The sequence below is a fragment of the Vulpes vulpes genome, chromosome 11 (genome assembly GCF_048418805.1).
Source record: "Vulpes vulpes isolate BD-2025 chromosome 11, VulVul3, whole genome shotgun sequence".
NCBI lineage: Eukaryota > Metazoa > Chordata > Mammalia > Carnivora > Canidae > Vulpes > Vulpes vulpes.
In genome coordinates, this window is record NC_132790.1 from 16,898,409 (window position 1) to 16,912,801 (window position 14,393).

A 14,393-nucleotide genomic window follows, 5' to 3' on the forward strand; every position below is an offset into this window, starting at 1 on the left:
CATGTGGCCTCCATGCTGCCAGCCAGGGGGAAAAAAAAAAAAAGACTTGGTTAATCTTTGAAGGAACCCTCTGAGAGAGGTATTTTATTCACATTTTACAGAAAAAAATGAAACCCAGACAGGTTCAATGCCTATATATACAGTCATAGGGCTAATACTATTGAGATTATTACTCCTGGCTTAAGGACTAGCTCTTTCTATCCCAGCAAGAGTCGGGTAAGGTGAGGGTGAGAACTAATTGGAAGACTTGGTGAAGTCAGGGTCGCTGGACCCAGCCAGTGTGCCAGTTATTCAATGTGATGCTAGAGTCTGAACAGGAGAGCACACATCTTGTCTGGTGTGAATGAGGGAAGTGGGATCCAGAGAAAGTTAGACTTGCACCTTTACTTTTTTGTTTTGTTTTGTTTTACCGTAAAACCCACATGTATTTCAAATTCTAAAATCATGGGATCCCTGGGTGGCGCAGCGGTTTAGTGCCTGCCTTTGGCCCAGGGCGCGATCCTGGAGACCCGGGATCGAGTCCCACGTCGGGCTCCCGGTGCATGGAGCCTGCTTCTCCCTCTGCCTATGTCTCTGCCTGTCTCTCTCTCTCTCTGTGTGTGTGACTATCATAAATAAATAAAAATTAAAAAAAAAAACAAATTCTAAAATCAGGAGGAAATATTACAAAGATTGATATTATCTTATGTTGTGGAGGGTATAGGGAAATGCATTCTTGTCTACTGTGGGAGGTGGGTATAAATTGGCACCATTTTTAAAAGACTGTTTTGGGGGTACCTGGGTAGCTCAGTTAGTTAAGCACACCTACTCTTGATTTCAGCTCAGGTCATGGCCTCAGGGTCATGAGATGGAGCCCCGCCTTGGGTTCCAGACTCTGCAGAGAGACTAAGATTTTCTCTCTCTCTCCCTCTTCATCTGCCCCTCCTCACACTTTTTCCTCAAATAATCAATCTTTTTAAAAAGATTTTTTTGGTGATTTCTGTTATAATTTAAGTATTTATATTCTTTGACGTAGCAGCTCTACTGAAATGTTTATATAGATTTGCAAAAAATATGTCAAAGAATGTTTATTACTATGTTAGTTCATTCAGTGGAATCTCATAGGATTCTCCTAAGAGTTTGGTACACCCGTGGTCACTGGGAGCCATGAAACAAAACAAAACCCTCACTTTCATGAAACTTTTGAGGCCTGTGCTGAAGATAATCAAGGCATAAGTAAACAAATGTATAAAAAATATCAAGTAGTGACAAGTGCTATCAAAAAGAGGAGTAAGGGGGATCCCTGGGTGGCACAGCGGTTTAGCGCCTGCCTTTGGCCCAGGGCTTGATCTTGGAGACCCGGGATCGAATCCCACATCGGGCTCCCGGTGCATGGAGCCTGCTTCTCCCTCTGCCTGTGTCTCTGCCTCTCTCTCTCTCTCTCTCTGTGACTATCATAAATAAATAAAAATTAAAAAAAAAAAAGAGGAGTAAGGGATTAAGAAGAGGGAGGGGGGCAGCCCCTGTGGCCCAGTGGTTTAGTGCCTGCTTTTGGCCCAGGGTGTGATCCGGAGGCCCCAGGATCAAGTCCCACATTGGACTCCCTGCATGGAGCCTGCTTCTCCCTCTGTGTCTCTGGCTCTCTCTCTCTCACTCTTTCTCTCTCTCTCTCTCTCTCTCTCTCGATGTGTATCTCATGAATAAATAAATTAAAAAAAGAAAACAACCTGTTAAGAGTTGTTATGGACTGAATGAGAGAACAAGTCAAAGTGCCTAGATGCTAACTAAGGAAGAGAGCCTAACTAAAGAGTAAGGAAAGCCTTACTGTTGTCTCTAAAACAGGATGAGGCAGACAGAACTTTGACACAAGTCCTAAAGGCTTATACCTTTGCCTTTTAAAAATTTATTTATTTATTTATTTATTTATTTATTTATTTATTTATTTATTTATTTATTTTTAAGATTATTCATGAGAGACAGAGAGAGAGAGAGAGAGAGAGAGAGAGAGGCAGAGACAGAGGCAGAGGCAGAAGCAGGCTCCATGCAGGGAGCCCGACGTGGGACCATCCCTGGGACTCCAGGATCACACCCCAGGCTGAAGGCAGCGCTAAACTGCTGAGCCACCTGGGCTCCCCTCTTTTTTTCTTTAAATCAGGGGAGACCATGAATGCAGTCCCCCACTATCACAAATTATGCAGTCCAGTTTCCCACATTTGGGGAAATCAGGTGCACCGGCTGCCTGAATTTTTTTTTTTTTCAAATAAGTCTCAATTTTAATAAGATCCTCTACATACATACACATTTGCTACTAAAAATTGAAATAGCACATCAAGAAAATTACAATTTCTGAAAACCAGAAAAATCTACCTTATGCACACCCTCCCCTAATTTTGTCTGATTGTATTAACTAGCACTTCTGCACAAACAGAGTGTAATTGATAAGCCTCTATTACCCTGAGAATACCACCTTCATGATCATGGTATTTCCCCTGTCAGGTAAGTATATCCTTACCTTTTCTGATATATTGGAGCTTTCCTCTCAGGTCATTGATGTCTGAGCGCTCCTTCCCTTTCCTCACTTCCCCTCATCCCTATCCCCCTCTTCTACTTTTGCTCTTGAAAAAGGAGCCTGTGCTTCTGTTTTCTTAGCCTACTTACTCCATCTGGACTAGCCTTCCTTCCCCTCTCATACAGGCAACTCTGTGCTCTGGCCGCAGTGTGTGCTGAGGTGCTGATAAGGAAGAGGGCTTCCAGGACCCCCCTGATTTATTACAGGCTCACTTCTAAGTGCAGAATAAAAAGGCTTTATCCATGGTTACCAGCTTCAGAAAACTAACTGAGCCAGGAGCTCGGTTTGGGGGATAGGGTTGCTCACACACACTCCTGCCAGCATTGACCAAACCACCTGCATTGCCATCAAGATTTTTGAAGTGGTTAAGCCTTAAGCATTTGATGTCCACCCCACTCCCATCTACTACTACCAAACTCCGCTGACTTCCTGGGCCCTGAGTATCCGTATGTTTGTCAACTAATTGTTAGGAACAACACACACACACACACAAAAAAAAAAAAAAAAAAAAAAAGAAGAAAAAGAAAGAAAGAAAGAAAGAAAGAACACAAGAGCACAGAATAATGGCCAGTATACAATAAATATTCAAATGGTCTTTATACAGTTTCTAACAATTTTTTTCAGTTGGTTATTTTGGATTTCTTTTTTTTTAATTTTTATTTATTTATGATAGTCACACACAGAGAGAGAGAGAGAGAGAGAGAGGCAGAGACATAGGCAGAGGGAGAAGCAGGCTCCATGCACTGGGAGCCCGACGTGGGATTCGATCCCGGGTCTCCAGGATCGCGCCCTGGGCCAAAGGCAGGCGCCAAACCGCTGTGCCACCCAGGGATCCCTATTTTGGATTTCTAGATAGACAATCATATAATTGATAATTCTCTTCTAGTATTTATGACTTACTTTGTTTTATTGTCTGATTGTATTAACTAGCACTTCCAGAACAACATTAAATAATAGGAGAAGTGTTCAATAGCCAGTTAGCTCAGTTGGTTAGAGCATGGTGCTAATAGCGCCAAGTCTGCCTTCCAGTGGTTAAGAGACTTGACAGAGAGTACTGGGGAACGAACGTGCAAGCTATAGTGATGGCTCTGGAGTTGGAAAACGCGTTACACAAGCTCCTGCAAAGACCTGCAGAACTTGGCTTCTCAGAAGAATGAAACTGATCTCTTAGAATTCCTGAAAAGGTTCGTGGGTAAGCAGAAGAGGAACATAAAATATCTGGAATACCAGCATAGCTATCAGAAGGAATTAGAAAGGCTGACTTCGAAGGAAGGCATTAAATAATAGGAGAAGTGTTCAATAGCCAGTTAGCTCAGTTGGTTAGAGCATGGTGCTAATAATAGGAGAGGTGGTGAGGAACGCTGTCTTGCTCTTGACTTTATTTTTTTATCTTTTAAATATTTTATTTGTTTATTCATGAGAGACACACAGAGAGAAGCAGATACATAGGCAGAGGGAGAAGCAGGCTCCCTTGGGGAGCCTGATGTGGAACTCGATCCCAGAACCCCGGGATCATGACCTGAGCCAAAGGCAGACGCTCAACCACTGAGCTACCCAGGCATCCCTTGCTCTTGACTTTACTGGGACTATTAAGAATAATACTGCTGGGGGTGCTTGGCTGACTCAGTTGGTAGAGCATGCAACCCTTAATCACAGAGCTGTGAGTTCAAATCCCATGGTAGGCATAGAGCTTACTTAAATACCAAAAAAAGTAATACTGGTTGATTAATGTATACACCTGTGTGGGTACATATGCACAGGGTTTCTACCTGTGTTATGTTAAAAAAGTATTATTTTCCTTTAATCAGGATATTTGTAAGGAGTGAATATTAAATGATATCAAATTTTTAGCATTTCTCTTAATTATTCTGCTTTTTCCTCTTTTGATTTATCTAAATGGTGAATTGGATTTATGGATTTCCTTATACCAATCTATGCTTCCTGAAATAAATATGTTTACAAAATTATGTTCATATATTTCCTTTAGGCATTTTGCCTCTGTATTTAAAATTTTTTATTTATTTATGATAGTCACAGAGAGAGAGAGAGGCAGAGACACAGGCGGAGGAAGAAGTAGGCTCCATGCACCGGGAGCCCGATGTGGGATTCGATCCCGGGTCTCCAGGATCGCGCCCTGGGCCAAAGGCAGGCGCCAAACCGCTGCGCCACCCAGGGATCCCCTGCCTCTGTATTTATAAATAAGACTGGTCCCTAGTTTTTCTGTTGTACAATCTATCTAAGATTTTGGCTTCATGAAATACTGGGCTGTCTACTTCTTTATGTTTTGGAACAGCTTTAATAGAAGGATTGATTTCTTGAAAGTTTTGAAAGAAGTTGCTTGCAAACGTATTCAGACCTTTTTTTTTTTTTTGCGGTGTATGGCTTTTGACAGATCATGATTATTTATGTTTAGATTTTCTCCTATCTTTATCTACCCTATTGGTAGATAATTTATATTTCCTGAGTATTACCCATTTCATTCAGATTTTAAATTTCATTAGCATAGGACTGGACAAATGCTGACTGAATCCTCTCCCTTGTATTTCGCGTTGTTTCTTCTGTACCCATCTGTAAACCTTTTCTCATTCCTAATTTATACATTTATGCTTTGTCTTTCATTTTTATTATGTTAGCTGGTGGCTTATCAGTTTTGTTTTTTTGCTTCTTCCCAACCCAAAGAACTAGATTTTCGATTTATTCATCAGTTATATTGTTTTTCTGGTTTTGAAATCGTTCACTCATGTCTTTGCTAACTCCTTTCACTTTCTTTGTATTTTGCTTTGTGCTGTGGTTTTTTTTTCCCCTTCTAATTTCCTGTGTTGTCTGCTCTCTTACTGAACTTTTCTTTTTTCTTATTCAGCAATAAAAGTGTTTAAGGCCATACATTTTCTTGTGAATACAACTTTGGCTGCATTCCATAAATAGTGTTTCATTGAGTTATATTTAAAATAGTCTCAGGGGATCCCTGGGTGGTTCAGCAGTTAAGCGCCTGCCTTCAGCCCAGGGCGTGATCCTGGAGTTCCGGAATCGAGTCCCATGCCTGCTTCTCTCTGTGCCTGTGTCTCTGCCTCTCTCTCTCTCTCTCTCTCTCTCTCTCTCCCCTCCCCCTCCCCGTGTCTCTCATGAATAAATAAACAAAATCTTTAAAAAATAAATAAAATAAAATAGTCTGTAACTCAGTTTTTTAAATTTTGTATTGAAGTATAATACACATAAAGAAAGGTAAACATACCAACATATGTACAGTTAATTCAACACCCAGATTAAGAAACATAATATTACCAATACCCAGGACTGCTCCATAATTTATAGGGCCCGGTGAGAAATGGAAATGTAATGTTCAAATTTATTAAGAACTGTAAGATGTGTGACAGCAGAACATTAAACCCACTGTGGGACCTTTTTAAGTGTACACCATCATGAAGCTGGCCTGCCGGCTTGCCTTTGGGCTCTCTTCCTGTCCTTAACCTACCTCCCCACCAAGGGTGCGCACTGTCCTGACTTCAAAGAGCAAGAATAGTTTTGCCCGTACTCTTGTGTCTAGCTCCTATTACTCAGCATTATATTTGTGAGGATCGTCCATACTTTTACATATAATTGAAGTTCATACATTCTCATTGCCATATGGTTAAAACTAGTCTGTAATTCAGTTTTGGTTTGTCACTGATTTAAGACTTTTTAAAGAGAACTTGAAAACTTTTCCTAGTTTGAGTACATTAGGCTAAGGACCAACTGCTCAGTTTTAGGCTCTTTAATCTGAATGAGTAGGTCCTTACTCATAGAACACACTGTATGAGTAAGAGGGAGTGGGCACCTGGGTGGCTCAGTCGGTTGAGCATCTGACTCTTGATTTCGTGATCAAGAGTTGTGAGATTTAGCCCCACATTAGGCTCAGCTTGGAGTCTACTGGACATTCTCTCCCTCTCCCTGTGTCCCTGTCCCCACATGCATGTACTCTCTCCCTCTCTCTCTAAAAATAAATACACTAATTAAAAAATATATAGTATGAGTAAGAAACAGTTTTATACCTTCCTCATGTTCTTCTGATACACAATGGAAGAAAGAAGAAGTTAGCCAAAGTTAAAGGCAACCGCTTTTTAACCTCTCTAGGAGGTTTTTTTTGGTGTTTTTTTTTTTTTTTTTTCTTAATTTCTCCAGAGTAGTAGTGCATACGGTATGTAGACAAAGAGGCTGAGGTTGTGTTGTCAGCCTGTGAGTTGCCAAGGAAACTGGAAAGAAACTGGGTCTTTCTCTGTCAGGTCAGGGAAAGCACAGCCCTTCTATCATGGATCCAAACAGAGCAATGTCCTCTGTATGTCCATTGCCTCAGGTTGCCCTAGAGAAGTGATCAGTGAGGTTATGGGGGCAACTGGCTCCAGTCTTGACCTGACATTGAGACTGGCTGAGACTAGGTAAGTAGCCCACTGGTCCTTAAAAGATGTATCATTAGGGACATATGGGTGGCACAGTTGAGCATCTGACTCTTAGTTTCAGCTCAGGTCATGATCTCAAGGTTGTGAGGTGGTGCCCTGAGTTGGGCTGTGTGCTGAGTGGGGAGTCTGCTAAAGCCCCTCCCCACCCCCGAGTGCTCTCTCTGAAATAAGTAAATAAATCTTAAAAAAAAAAAAAGGTGTATTGCTAAAAGCCAGTCACACTTTTACATTTCAAACCTAATGTTGAAGGCTAAATTCAAACTGTTTTACTATAATCAGTTTGCACCAGACAACCTTATTCTTACTGAAGGCCTATAGCTCAAATTTGGTGACCAAACATAGACAAATCTTTTCAATAAAGTGCTACAGGTAGAGGTGAAAGGACTATCATTGAGATTTTTTTTCTAAAATAATTTTATTTATTTTTAGATAATAAAAAGGTCAAAATACATAATTCAAAAGGCACAAAAAGGTCTTTTATGGTCAAAGGTGAGCCTATGTTTCACCCCAAGCTTCTACCCTGTTCTTCAGAGCCAACCATCATTATTGTTTTCTTGTACATCCTTTCAGAAATGGTCTATGCAAATATATGTAATCTTTTAAATATTTGTATAAGTGCTTGTAGTATGTTATTCATACTGTTCTGTGCCTTGCTTTTTCACTTACTGTTTCTTGGATGTTGCTTCATGTTAATGCATATAGGACTAGTCCACTCATTCTTTTTATTTTTTTTAAAGTTTATTATTATTATTTTTAGTAACCTCTATACCCCACATGGGGCTCGAACTCATGACTCTGAGATCAAGAGTCACATGTTCCACAAACTGAGCCAGCCAGGTGCTCCCTTTTCATTCTTTTTAATGGCTGCATACTATTCCATCATCTAGATGAACCATAATTTTTTTGAAAAGGCTTTTTTTAACAGCTTTATTGAAGTAATTTACATACCATAACATTCACCTATTGAAAGTATATAATTCAATGATTTTTTAGTGAATTATTACAGAGTTATGTAACCCTCAGGACAATCCAGTTTTAGAACATTTCTGTTATCCCCAGAAAGTTTCCTTATGCCTATAATTTATCTTTTTTTTTTAATTTTTTTATTTATTATTTATGATAGTCACACACAGAGAGAGAGAGAGAGAGAGAGGCAGAGACACAGGCAGAGGCAGAAGCAGGCTCCATGCACTAGGAGCCCGATGTGGGATTCGATCCCGGGTCTCCAGGATCGCGCCCTGGGCCAAAGGCAGGCGCCAAACCGCTGCGCCACCCAGGGATCCCTATAATTTATCTTTTAGTCATTTAATTAAACTGTGTTTTTCCTTTCCAGTAATTCTTTTTAACATTTACTGAGGTCATGATCTTTTGTTTTACAACACTGAGGAGGATTTGGAATGGTGAAGATGTGTTAGGAGAGCATTTCAAACCTCATATAGTATTACTCCTCTCTTTAAAAGAGTAGCTAAAAAAAATAAAATAAAAATAAAATAAAATAAAATAAAAGAGTAGCTATTCTCCTTTTCTTTCAAAGCTACTGTGAATTTAGAGAGTGAGATGTAGGAGATCCTGAAAATTTTGCCACTGAGCTGCTTGCTTTCCCTCTTTCTTTCTCCCTTCACCAAAATGAGTAGTTTCTAAATTAATTTACTTTTTAAAAAAATATTTTATTTATTTATTCGCAAGAGACACCGAGAGAGGCAGAGACATAGGCAGAGAGAGAAGCAGGCTCCATCCAGGGAGCCCGATGCAGGACTTGATCCGGGGACCCTAGGATCACGCCCTGAGCTAAAGGCAGATGCTCAACCACTGAGCCACCCAGGCGCCCCTTAATTTACTTTTAAGTCACCTCTACACCTAACATGGGGCTCGAATTCATAACCTTGAGATCTAGAGTTATAAGGTCTTCCAACTGAGCCAGCCAGGTGCCCCAAAATGACTAGTCACAAGAACAATAGATGAGTCGGAGACAACAGGCATGCACCACTCCCTCCAGAAGGTGGCTGGTCATGAATACCAGTAGCTAAGTTACAGTGCTGCAGACCGCCCTGAGAGAAGTGCACGGTAGAAGGGAGGTGGCCTCTCCATATTTACTAACACACGATCTTGGACAGTTACCCTTCATTTAGCTGGTTGCCAGCTGGGCTGATCAGAGAGTGTGTGTGTCTTGTTCTACTCATAGGCCATGGTGAGCATACATACCTGTAATGGCAGGAGGAGGATACATCCCTGTAAGAGAAGAGATGGTAGCACTGTCATCACGTGGTCCAGGGTATGGAAATATCAGACAGTCCATGGCTGTGGTTTTGCCTCTTTCCTCCATTCTGCTCAGTACCCTCTTGCCTTGGATGTAAGGCTATTTGTAGCTCACACTCTACAATGGGAACTATCACACTGAAATATGCAGCACAAATAAAACTTTTATTTTCTAATCTGGCTCTTCCAAAATTAGAGCATTTTTGTTTTTCTCTGTCCATTTTTTCCTCCTTGGTTTTAAAATTAGAGTTATGTACCTTTCTGTTCCTATTAATATACAGCCTCATTTATATATTTATTTTCAAAATCAATAATTCTCCAGTCAGAAACTAAGTAGATGGATCCCATTCTCTTAATCTCTAACAGGGGAAGAGAGCAGAGCAGATATGCAACATGATCAAAATAGAGCCCTAGTGGAGGACTGAGGAAGGCTTTGTGCTTTTCCCACTGTGCTGGCTCCTACCAGGGCATCAGCACTTCTGGACTGTCAAGGGGAAAAGTGCATCTGCAGGAGGAAGTCAGCAGTTGGCCATCCTCAGAGTCCCCCTGAGAGGGTGCTCTCCCTCCTGCCAGAAAGGACTCTTGTGACTCAACTTGCAAGTAGAGGAAGACCACCAAGCCAGAGCATCTGTGTGCTTCAGAAATCCAAACTCAGGGGCCAGAAAGAATAGGAGTCTTAGGAAATCTTTGTAGAAGGTGCAAATGCCAATGGGCCACTTGATACAGTTGCTCTTGTGAGAGCTGCCAGTGTGGGTGGAGGCCTTTCCATGCTTTTTCATGAACTAATCCCTGAGTAGAAGGTCCTTGTTGCTGTTTCCTCATGGCCTGGACACCTGTGGTTTGACTTCTCTCTTAACTCCCTTGGTCCTGAAGGAGCTCCAACTCCAATGCCAATGAATGGATGGAGGCACAGAGAACCAGCCCAGGGATGGGGTTTCACCTTCAGTGGGCACTTACCTTAGAAACTCTCCTGATCCTTGGGCTAGATGGGCTAGACCAGCAGCTCTGAGCTATCAAAGCTAAAATACCATATGTATTAGTATCTTGTTGCTTTGTTGCTGTTGTAACAAATCACCACAAACTTCTGATTTAAAATGACACAGATAAAAAAAAAGACACAAATTAATTCTATTACATTTCTGGAGGTCAGAAGTAAAAAAAATTAGTTTCCTGGGTTAAAGTCAAGGTCCATTAATGCTGGTTCATTTTGGAAGCTCTGCTAGAAAAATCCATTTCCTTGCCTTTCTGAGCTCCTAGTAGCCACCTACATTCCTTGGTTTATGGCCCCTTTATCCATCTTTGAGGCTTGTCACTCCAGTCTCTGCTTCTGTCACCACAGGACCTTCTCCTTTGACTATCACTTTCTACGTCCCTCTTATAAGGACCACATCAGGTTCATCCAGATAATCCAGGATTGCCTCTCCATCTAAATATTCTTAATTTAATTACATCTGCAAATTCCCTTTAGTCATAAAAGAATAACACAGATTCTGAGAATAAAGACATGGATATATTTGGGGGCTGTTATTTAGCCTACTGATACCTGTGACCATTCCACCCCAGAACCTCTTGCTCAGAAGCATCTCACTCAATGCTGAGGCTTGGAGGACCTGATAGAGCAAGACTCTCCCATGACTTATTTAAGTAGTCCTCCAGTAAGATGTTTTCAAACTTCTCCTATTATGAGCAATGTTGCTTTGAGTATTCTTGACATCACTTCTCCAAGTGTGAATGTATCCTTAGGATACATTATTAGGAGTAGAGTTGCTGGTCAAAGGATATGGGCACTTTATTTTATTTTAAATATTTTATGTATTTATTCATGAGAGACACACAGAGAGAGGCAGAGACATAGGCAGAGGGAGAAGCAGGCTTCTTGAGGGGAGCTTGATGTGGGACTCAGTCCCGGGACTCCAGGACCATGCCCTGAACTGAAGGCAGACGTTCAACCACTGAGCCACTCAGGCATCCCAAGGATATGGGCGCTTAAAATGTATTTCCCTATATCCTGGCTGACAAAAGATCAACTTTTTAATATATATATTTACCAATTTGATAGGTGAAAAATGGGGTCTCAGTTTAGCTTTTTCTTTTTAACTTTTGAAATAATTTGGGCATAGTTTTACATTGGGTTTCATTCAATAGCAGGAAGGGTCCCTTGGAGTTCTGCTAGGATAACCATAGCCACGGTTTAGCAATTCAGGGGACCAGGAGAAGTGATTAAAGCAGAGTCAATCCTCAGGAACAAGGTCAGAGCCCACTTACTGGACTCAGACCCAAGTGCAGGGCAGCAAAGGACATTTATCCTCATAGTTGCTGCCTAAGAACATGGAATAGGAGCTACAGGCATCCTGTTGCCTCCAGTCATGGTAGACGCCCTCCAGTCATGGTAGACACTGGGACGTTGGGCTGAGGCCTGTCTCTGGTGAGCAAGTGACTCCCTGTGGAGATGGGCGGACAGCCCTATCGACCTTCCCCTGAGACTGTAATGTGATGCTAAATGCCAAATACTGCCAGCAACCTGGCCATCCATTAGGACAGGGCTTAGTACTGCTGAATGTTGCTAGGAATAAGTGACTAGGGCTTGGGACTCCTCAGACCTGGCAGATATTTGCCCTGTCAGTGCATGTGTGAGAGACATATTCAGTCCTCGGCACGTCCAAATCACAAAAATTGCCACTGGCATCTCAGGACTAAGTCTGAGATGCCCTCAGAAATATCTCTTTGGGGCAGCCCCGGTGGCGCAGCGGTTTAGCGCCGCCTGCAGCCCGGGGCGTGATCCTGGAGACCCTGGATCCTATCCCACGTCAGGCTCTCTGTATGATGCCTGCTTCTCCCTCTGCCTGTGTCTCTGCCTCTCTCTCTCTCTCTGTCTCTATGAATAAATAAAATATTTTTTTAAAAAAGAAATATCTCTTTGGTCAATATGATTATAAAGCCAAAAGTGGCTGACAGATTGGGCAGGGAGACAAAACTAGTCTTCCAGGTCTGATGTGGGCATGTCCTCCTTGGTATGATCCCAGCAACCTGAAGAGGCAGGGTCCTTCTCTTCCCATCACTCAACCAGCATGAAGTAACTTCCTTTCAGGTAGAGAAAAGACTACCTCCTCTCACCCTTCTCTGGCCCAGGCTCGGCTGGTTGATTTGTTCTAGAAGGAGGTGGTGCAGCAAAATGCATATGGTTGTGGATTGATTCCTGAACCTACATAATAGCACCTCCTGCTGGGGACTGATCCCAAGGCTTACTATAGTGCCTTTCATTCTTTAACTAGTTCCTTTTTTTCCCCCCCATTTTTAATTTAAAAAAAAAAATTTTTTTTTTTTTTTATTTATGATAGTCACACACACACAGAGAGAGAGAGAGAGAGAGGCAGAGACACAGGCAGAGGGAGAAGCAGGCCCATGCACCGGGAGCCCGACGTGGGATTCGATCCTGGGTCTCCAGGATCGCGCCCTGGGCCAAAGGCAGGCGCTAAACCACTGCGCCACCCAGGGATCCCCCATTTTTAATTTTATTTAAATTCAATTAATTAACATGTAACATATTATTGGTTTCAGAGGCAGAGGTCAGTGATGCATCAGTCTTAAATTATACCCAGTGCTCATTACATCACATGCCCTCCTTAATGTCTACCTCCCCCAACCACCCACTAGTTCCTTTCTTTTTGACTTTGAAGTTTCAGAAACTTCTCTATAGTTAAGGTCACTTTTGCAGAAAAAATGGTCCAGTTTTCTACTGTTCCTAATTTTCTGTTGAAAAGAACATCAAGCAATTTCAGGATATTAGGAATTCCCCAAGACTGTGGAGAAGCTGCTTGCCTGATGGATTTTATCTGGATAAAAGATCTGGTGAGTGTTAAGAGCTGCTCCCAGGGCCCTCTTCGGCTCAAAAGCCCTGTCATTGGCTTGGAGAAAAACGTTCCCACTTTAAAAGATAAGACAACCCCCTTGAGGCAGATTTTACCTCTGCTTTTTCCATAGAAATTGCAGAATTTGTCTGGAGGCCACTGGGACTGAGTCTGTAACTCAGATTAGAACTGTTTTCCACAACTTTTTCTTGGGAGGCCGGGCAGATTAGTGAGGGTGGCCAGCCTTGTGGAGAGCTCTTGGATGCCTCCAGTGGGCCCAGGAAACCCTGTGGAGTTGAGACAAACCAGGGAGACGTTTGGGATTGACGTTAGAGCAGGAATCCCATTTTCCTTCACCTGAATGCAGAAAAGTAAAAAGAAAAAGCTTTTGCTGGATAGTTTTCATTTTAACTATTTATGCAATTTTTGCTCTCAGTGTGACCTTCTGCCCTTCAGTTTTAGACGTGCTTGGGAAGCAAAATGAAACCCCTGCATCAGGACTGGAGGATTCTCTGTACCTCTCAAGCTAGGTGAGTTTAGAGCTGGACAGAGCAGCTCGAGGTGACCCCTTGCTCTGCAAGGCCTCCAGGAGTTATGGGGAAGCTGAAGTTACCAATTATATTAAGGGAGCCCATACTCTACAAGGAGAGGCAGATGATATATTTCCAAGACACAAGTGATACCTCTTATAGGACACTGAATCTTTTCACTGAAGGGCTGACGGAAGAGCTTTCTTCAGCCGGGCAGGCTACATGATATTTGGGACTCAGTGCAAAAAGAAAATGTGAGCCTCATGGTCAAAAAGCAGAAAAAAGTTTTGTTAACGGTACATATAAAGCCAGACACAAAAGGACAAATAGTGATTTCACTTATATGACGTCCATCCTGAGAGGAGTCAAATTTATAGAAAGTGAAAGTAGAAGAGTGGTTGCCAGGGGCTGGGAGGATGGGGGATGGGAACCAGCATATCATGGATAGAGTTTCAGTTTGAGGAGTTGGAAAGTTCTGGAGGTGGATGGTTGGGAATATTTGCACATTGCTGTGAGTGTGCTTAATGACACTGAACTATACACTAAAAAATTACTAAAGTGGTAAATTTTATGTTATATATATATTTTACACTCCCCCATACACACACAGGAATACATGAGTTTTTCCTTCTTTTGAAGCCTCTCTCTTGACTTGTCGTGGTGTTTTTTTATTTGCTATCTAATATCATTATAAGAAAAATCTCAAATTTTTAGCATGAATTTTACCCTTCATTTTTATATTATTCAATGCTTGTTTTATTTTATTTTAAATATTTTA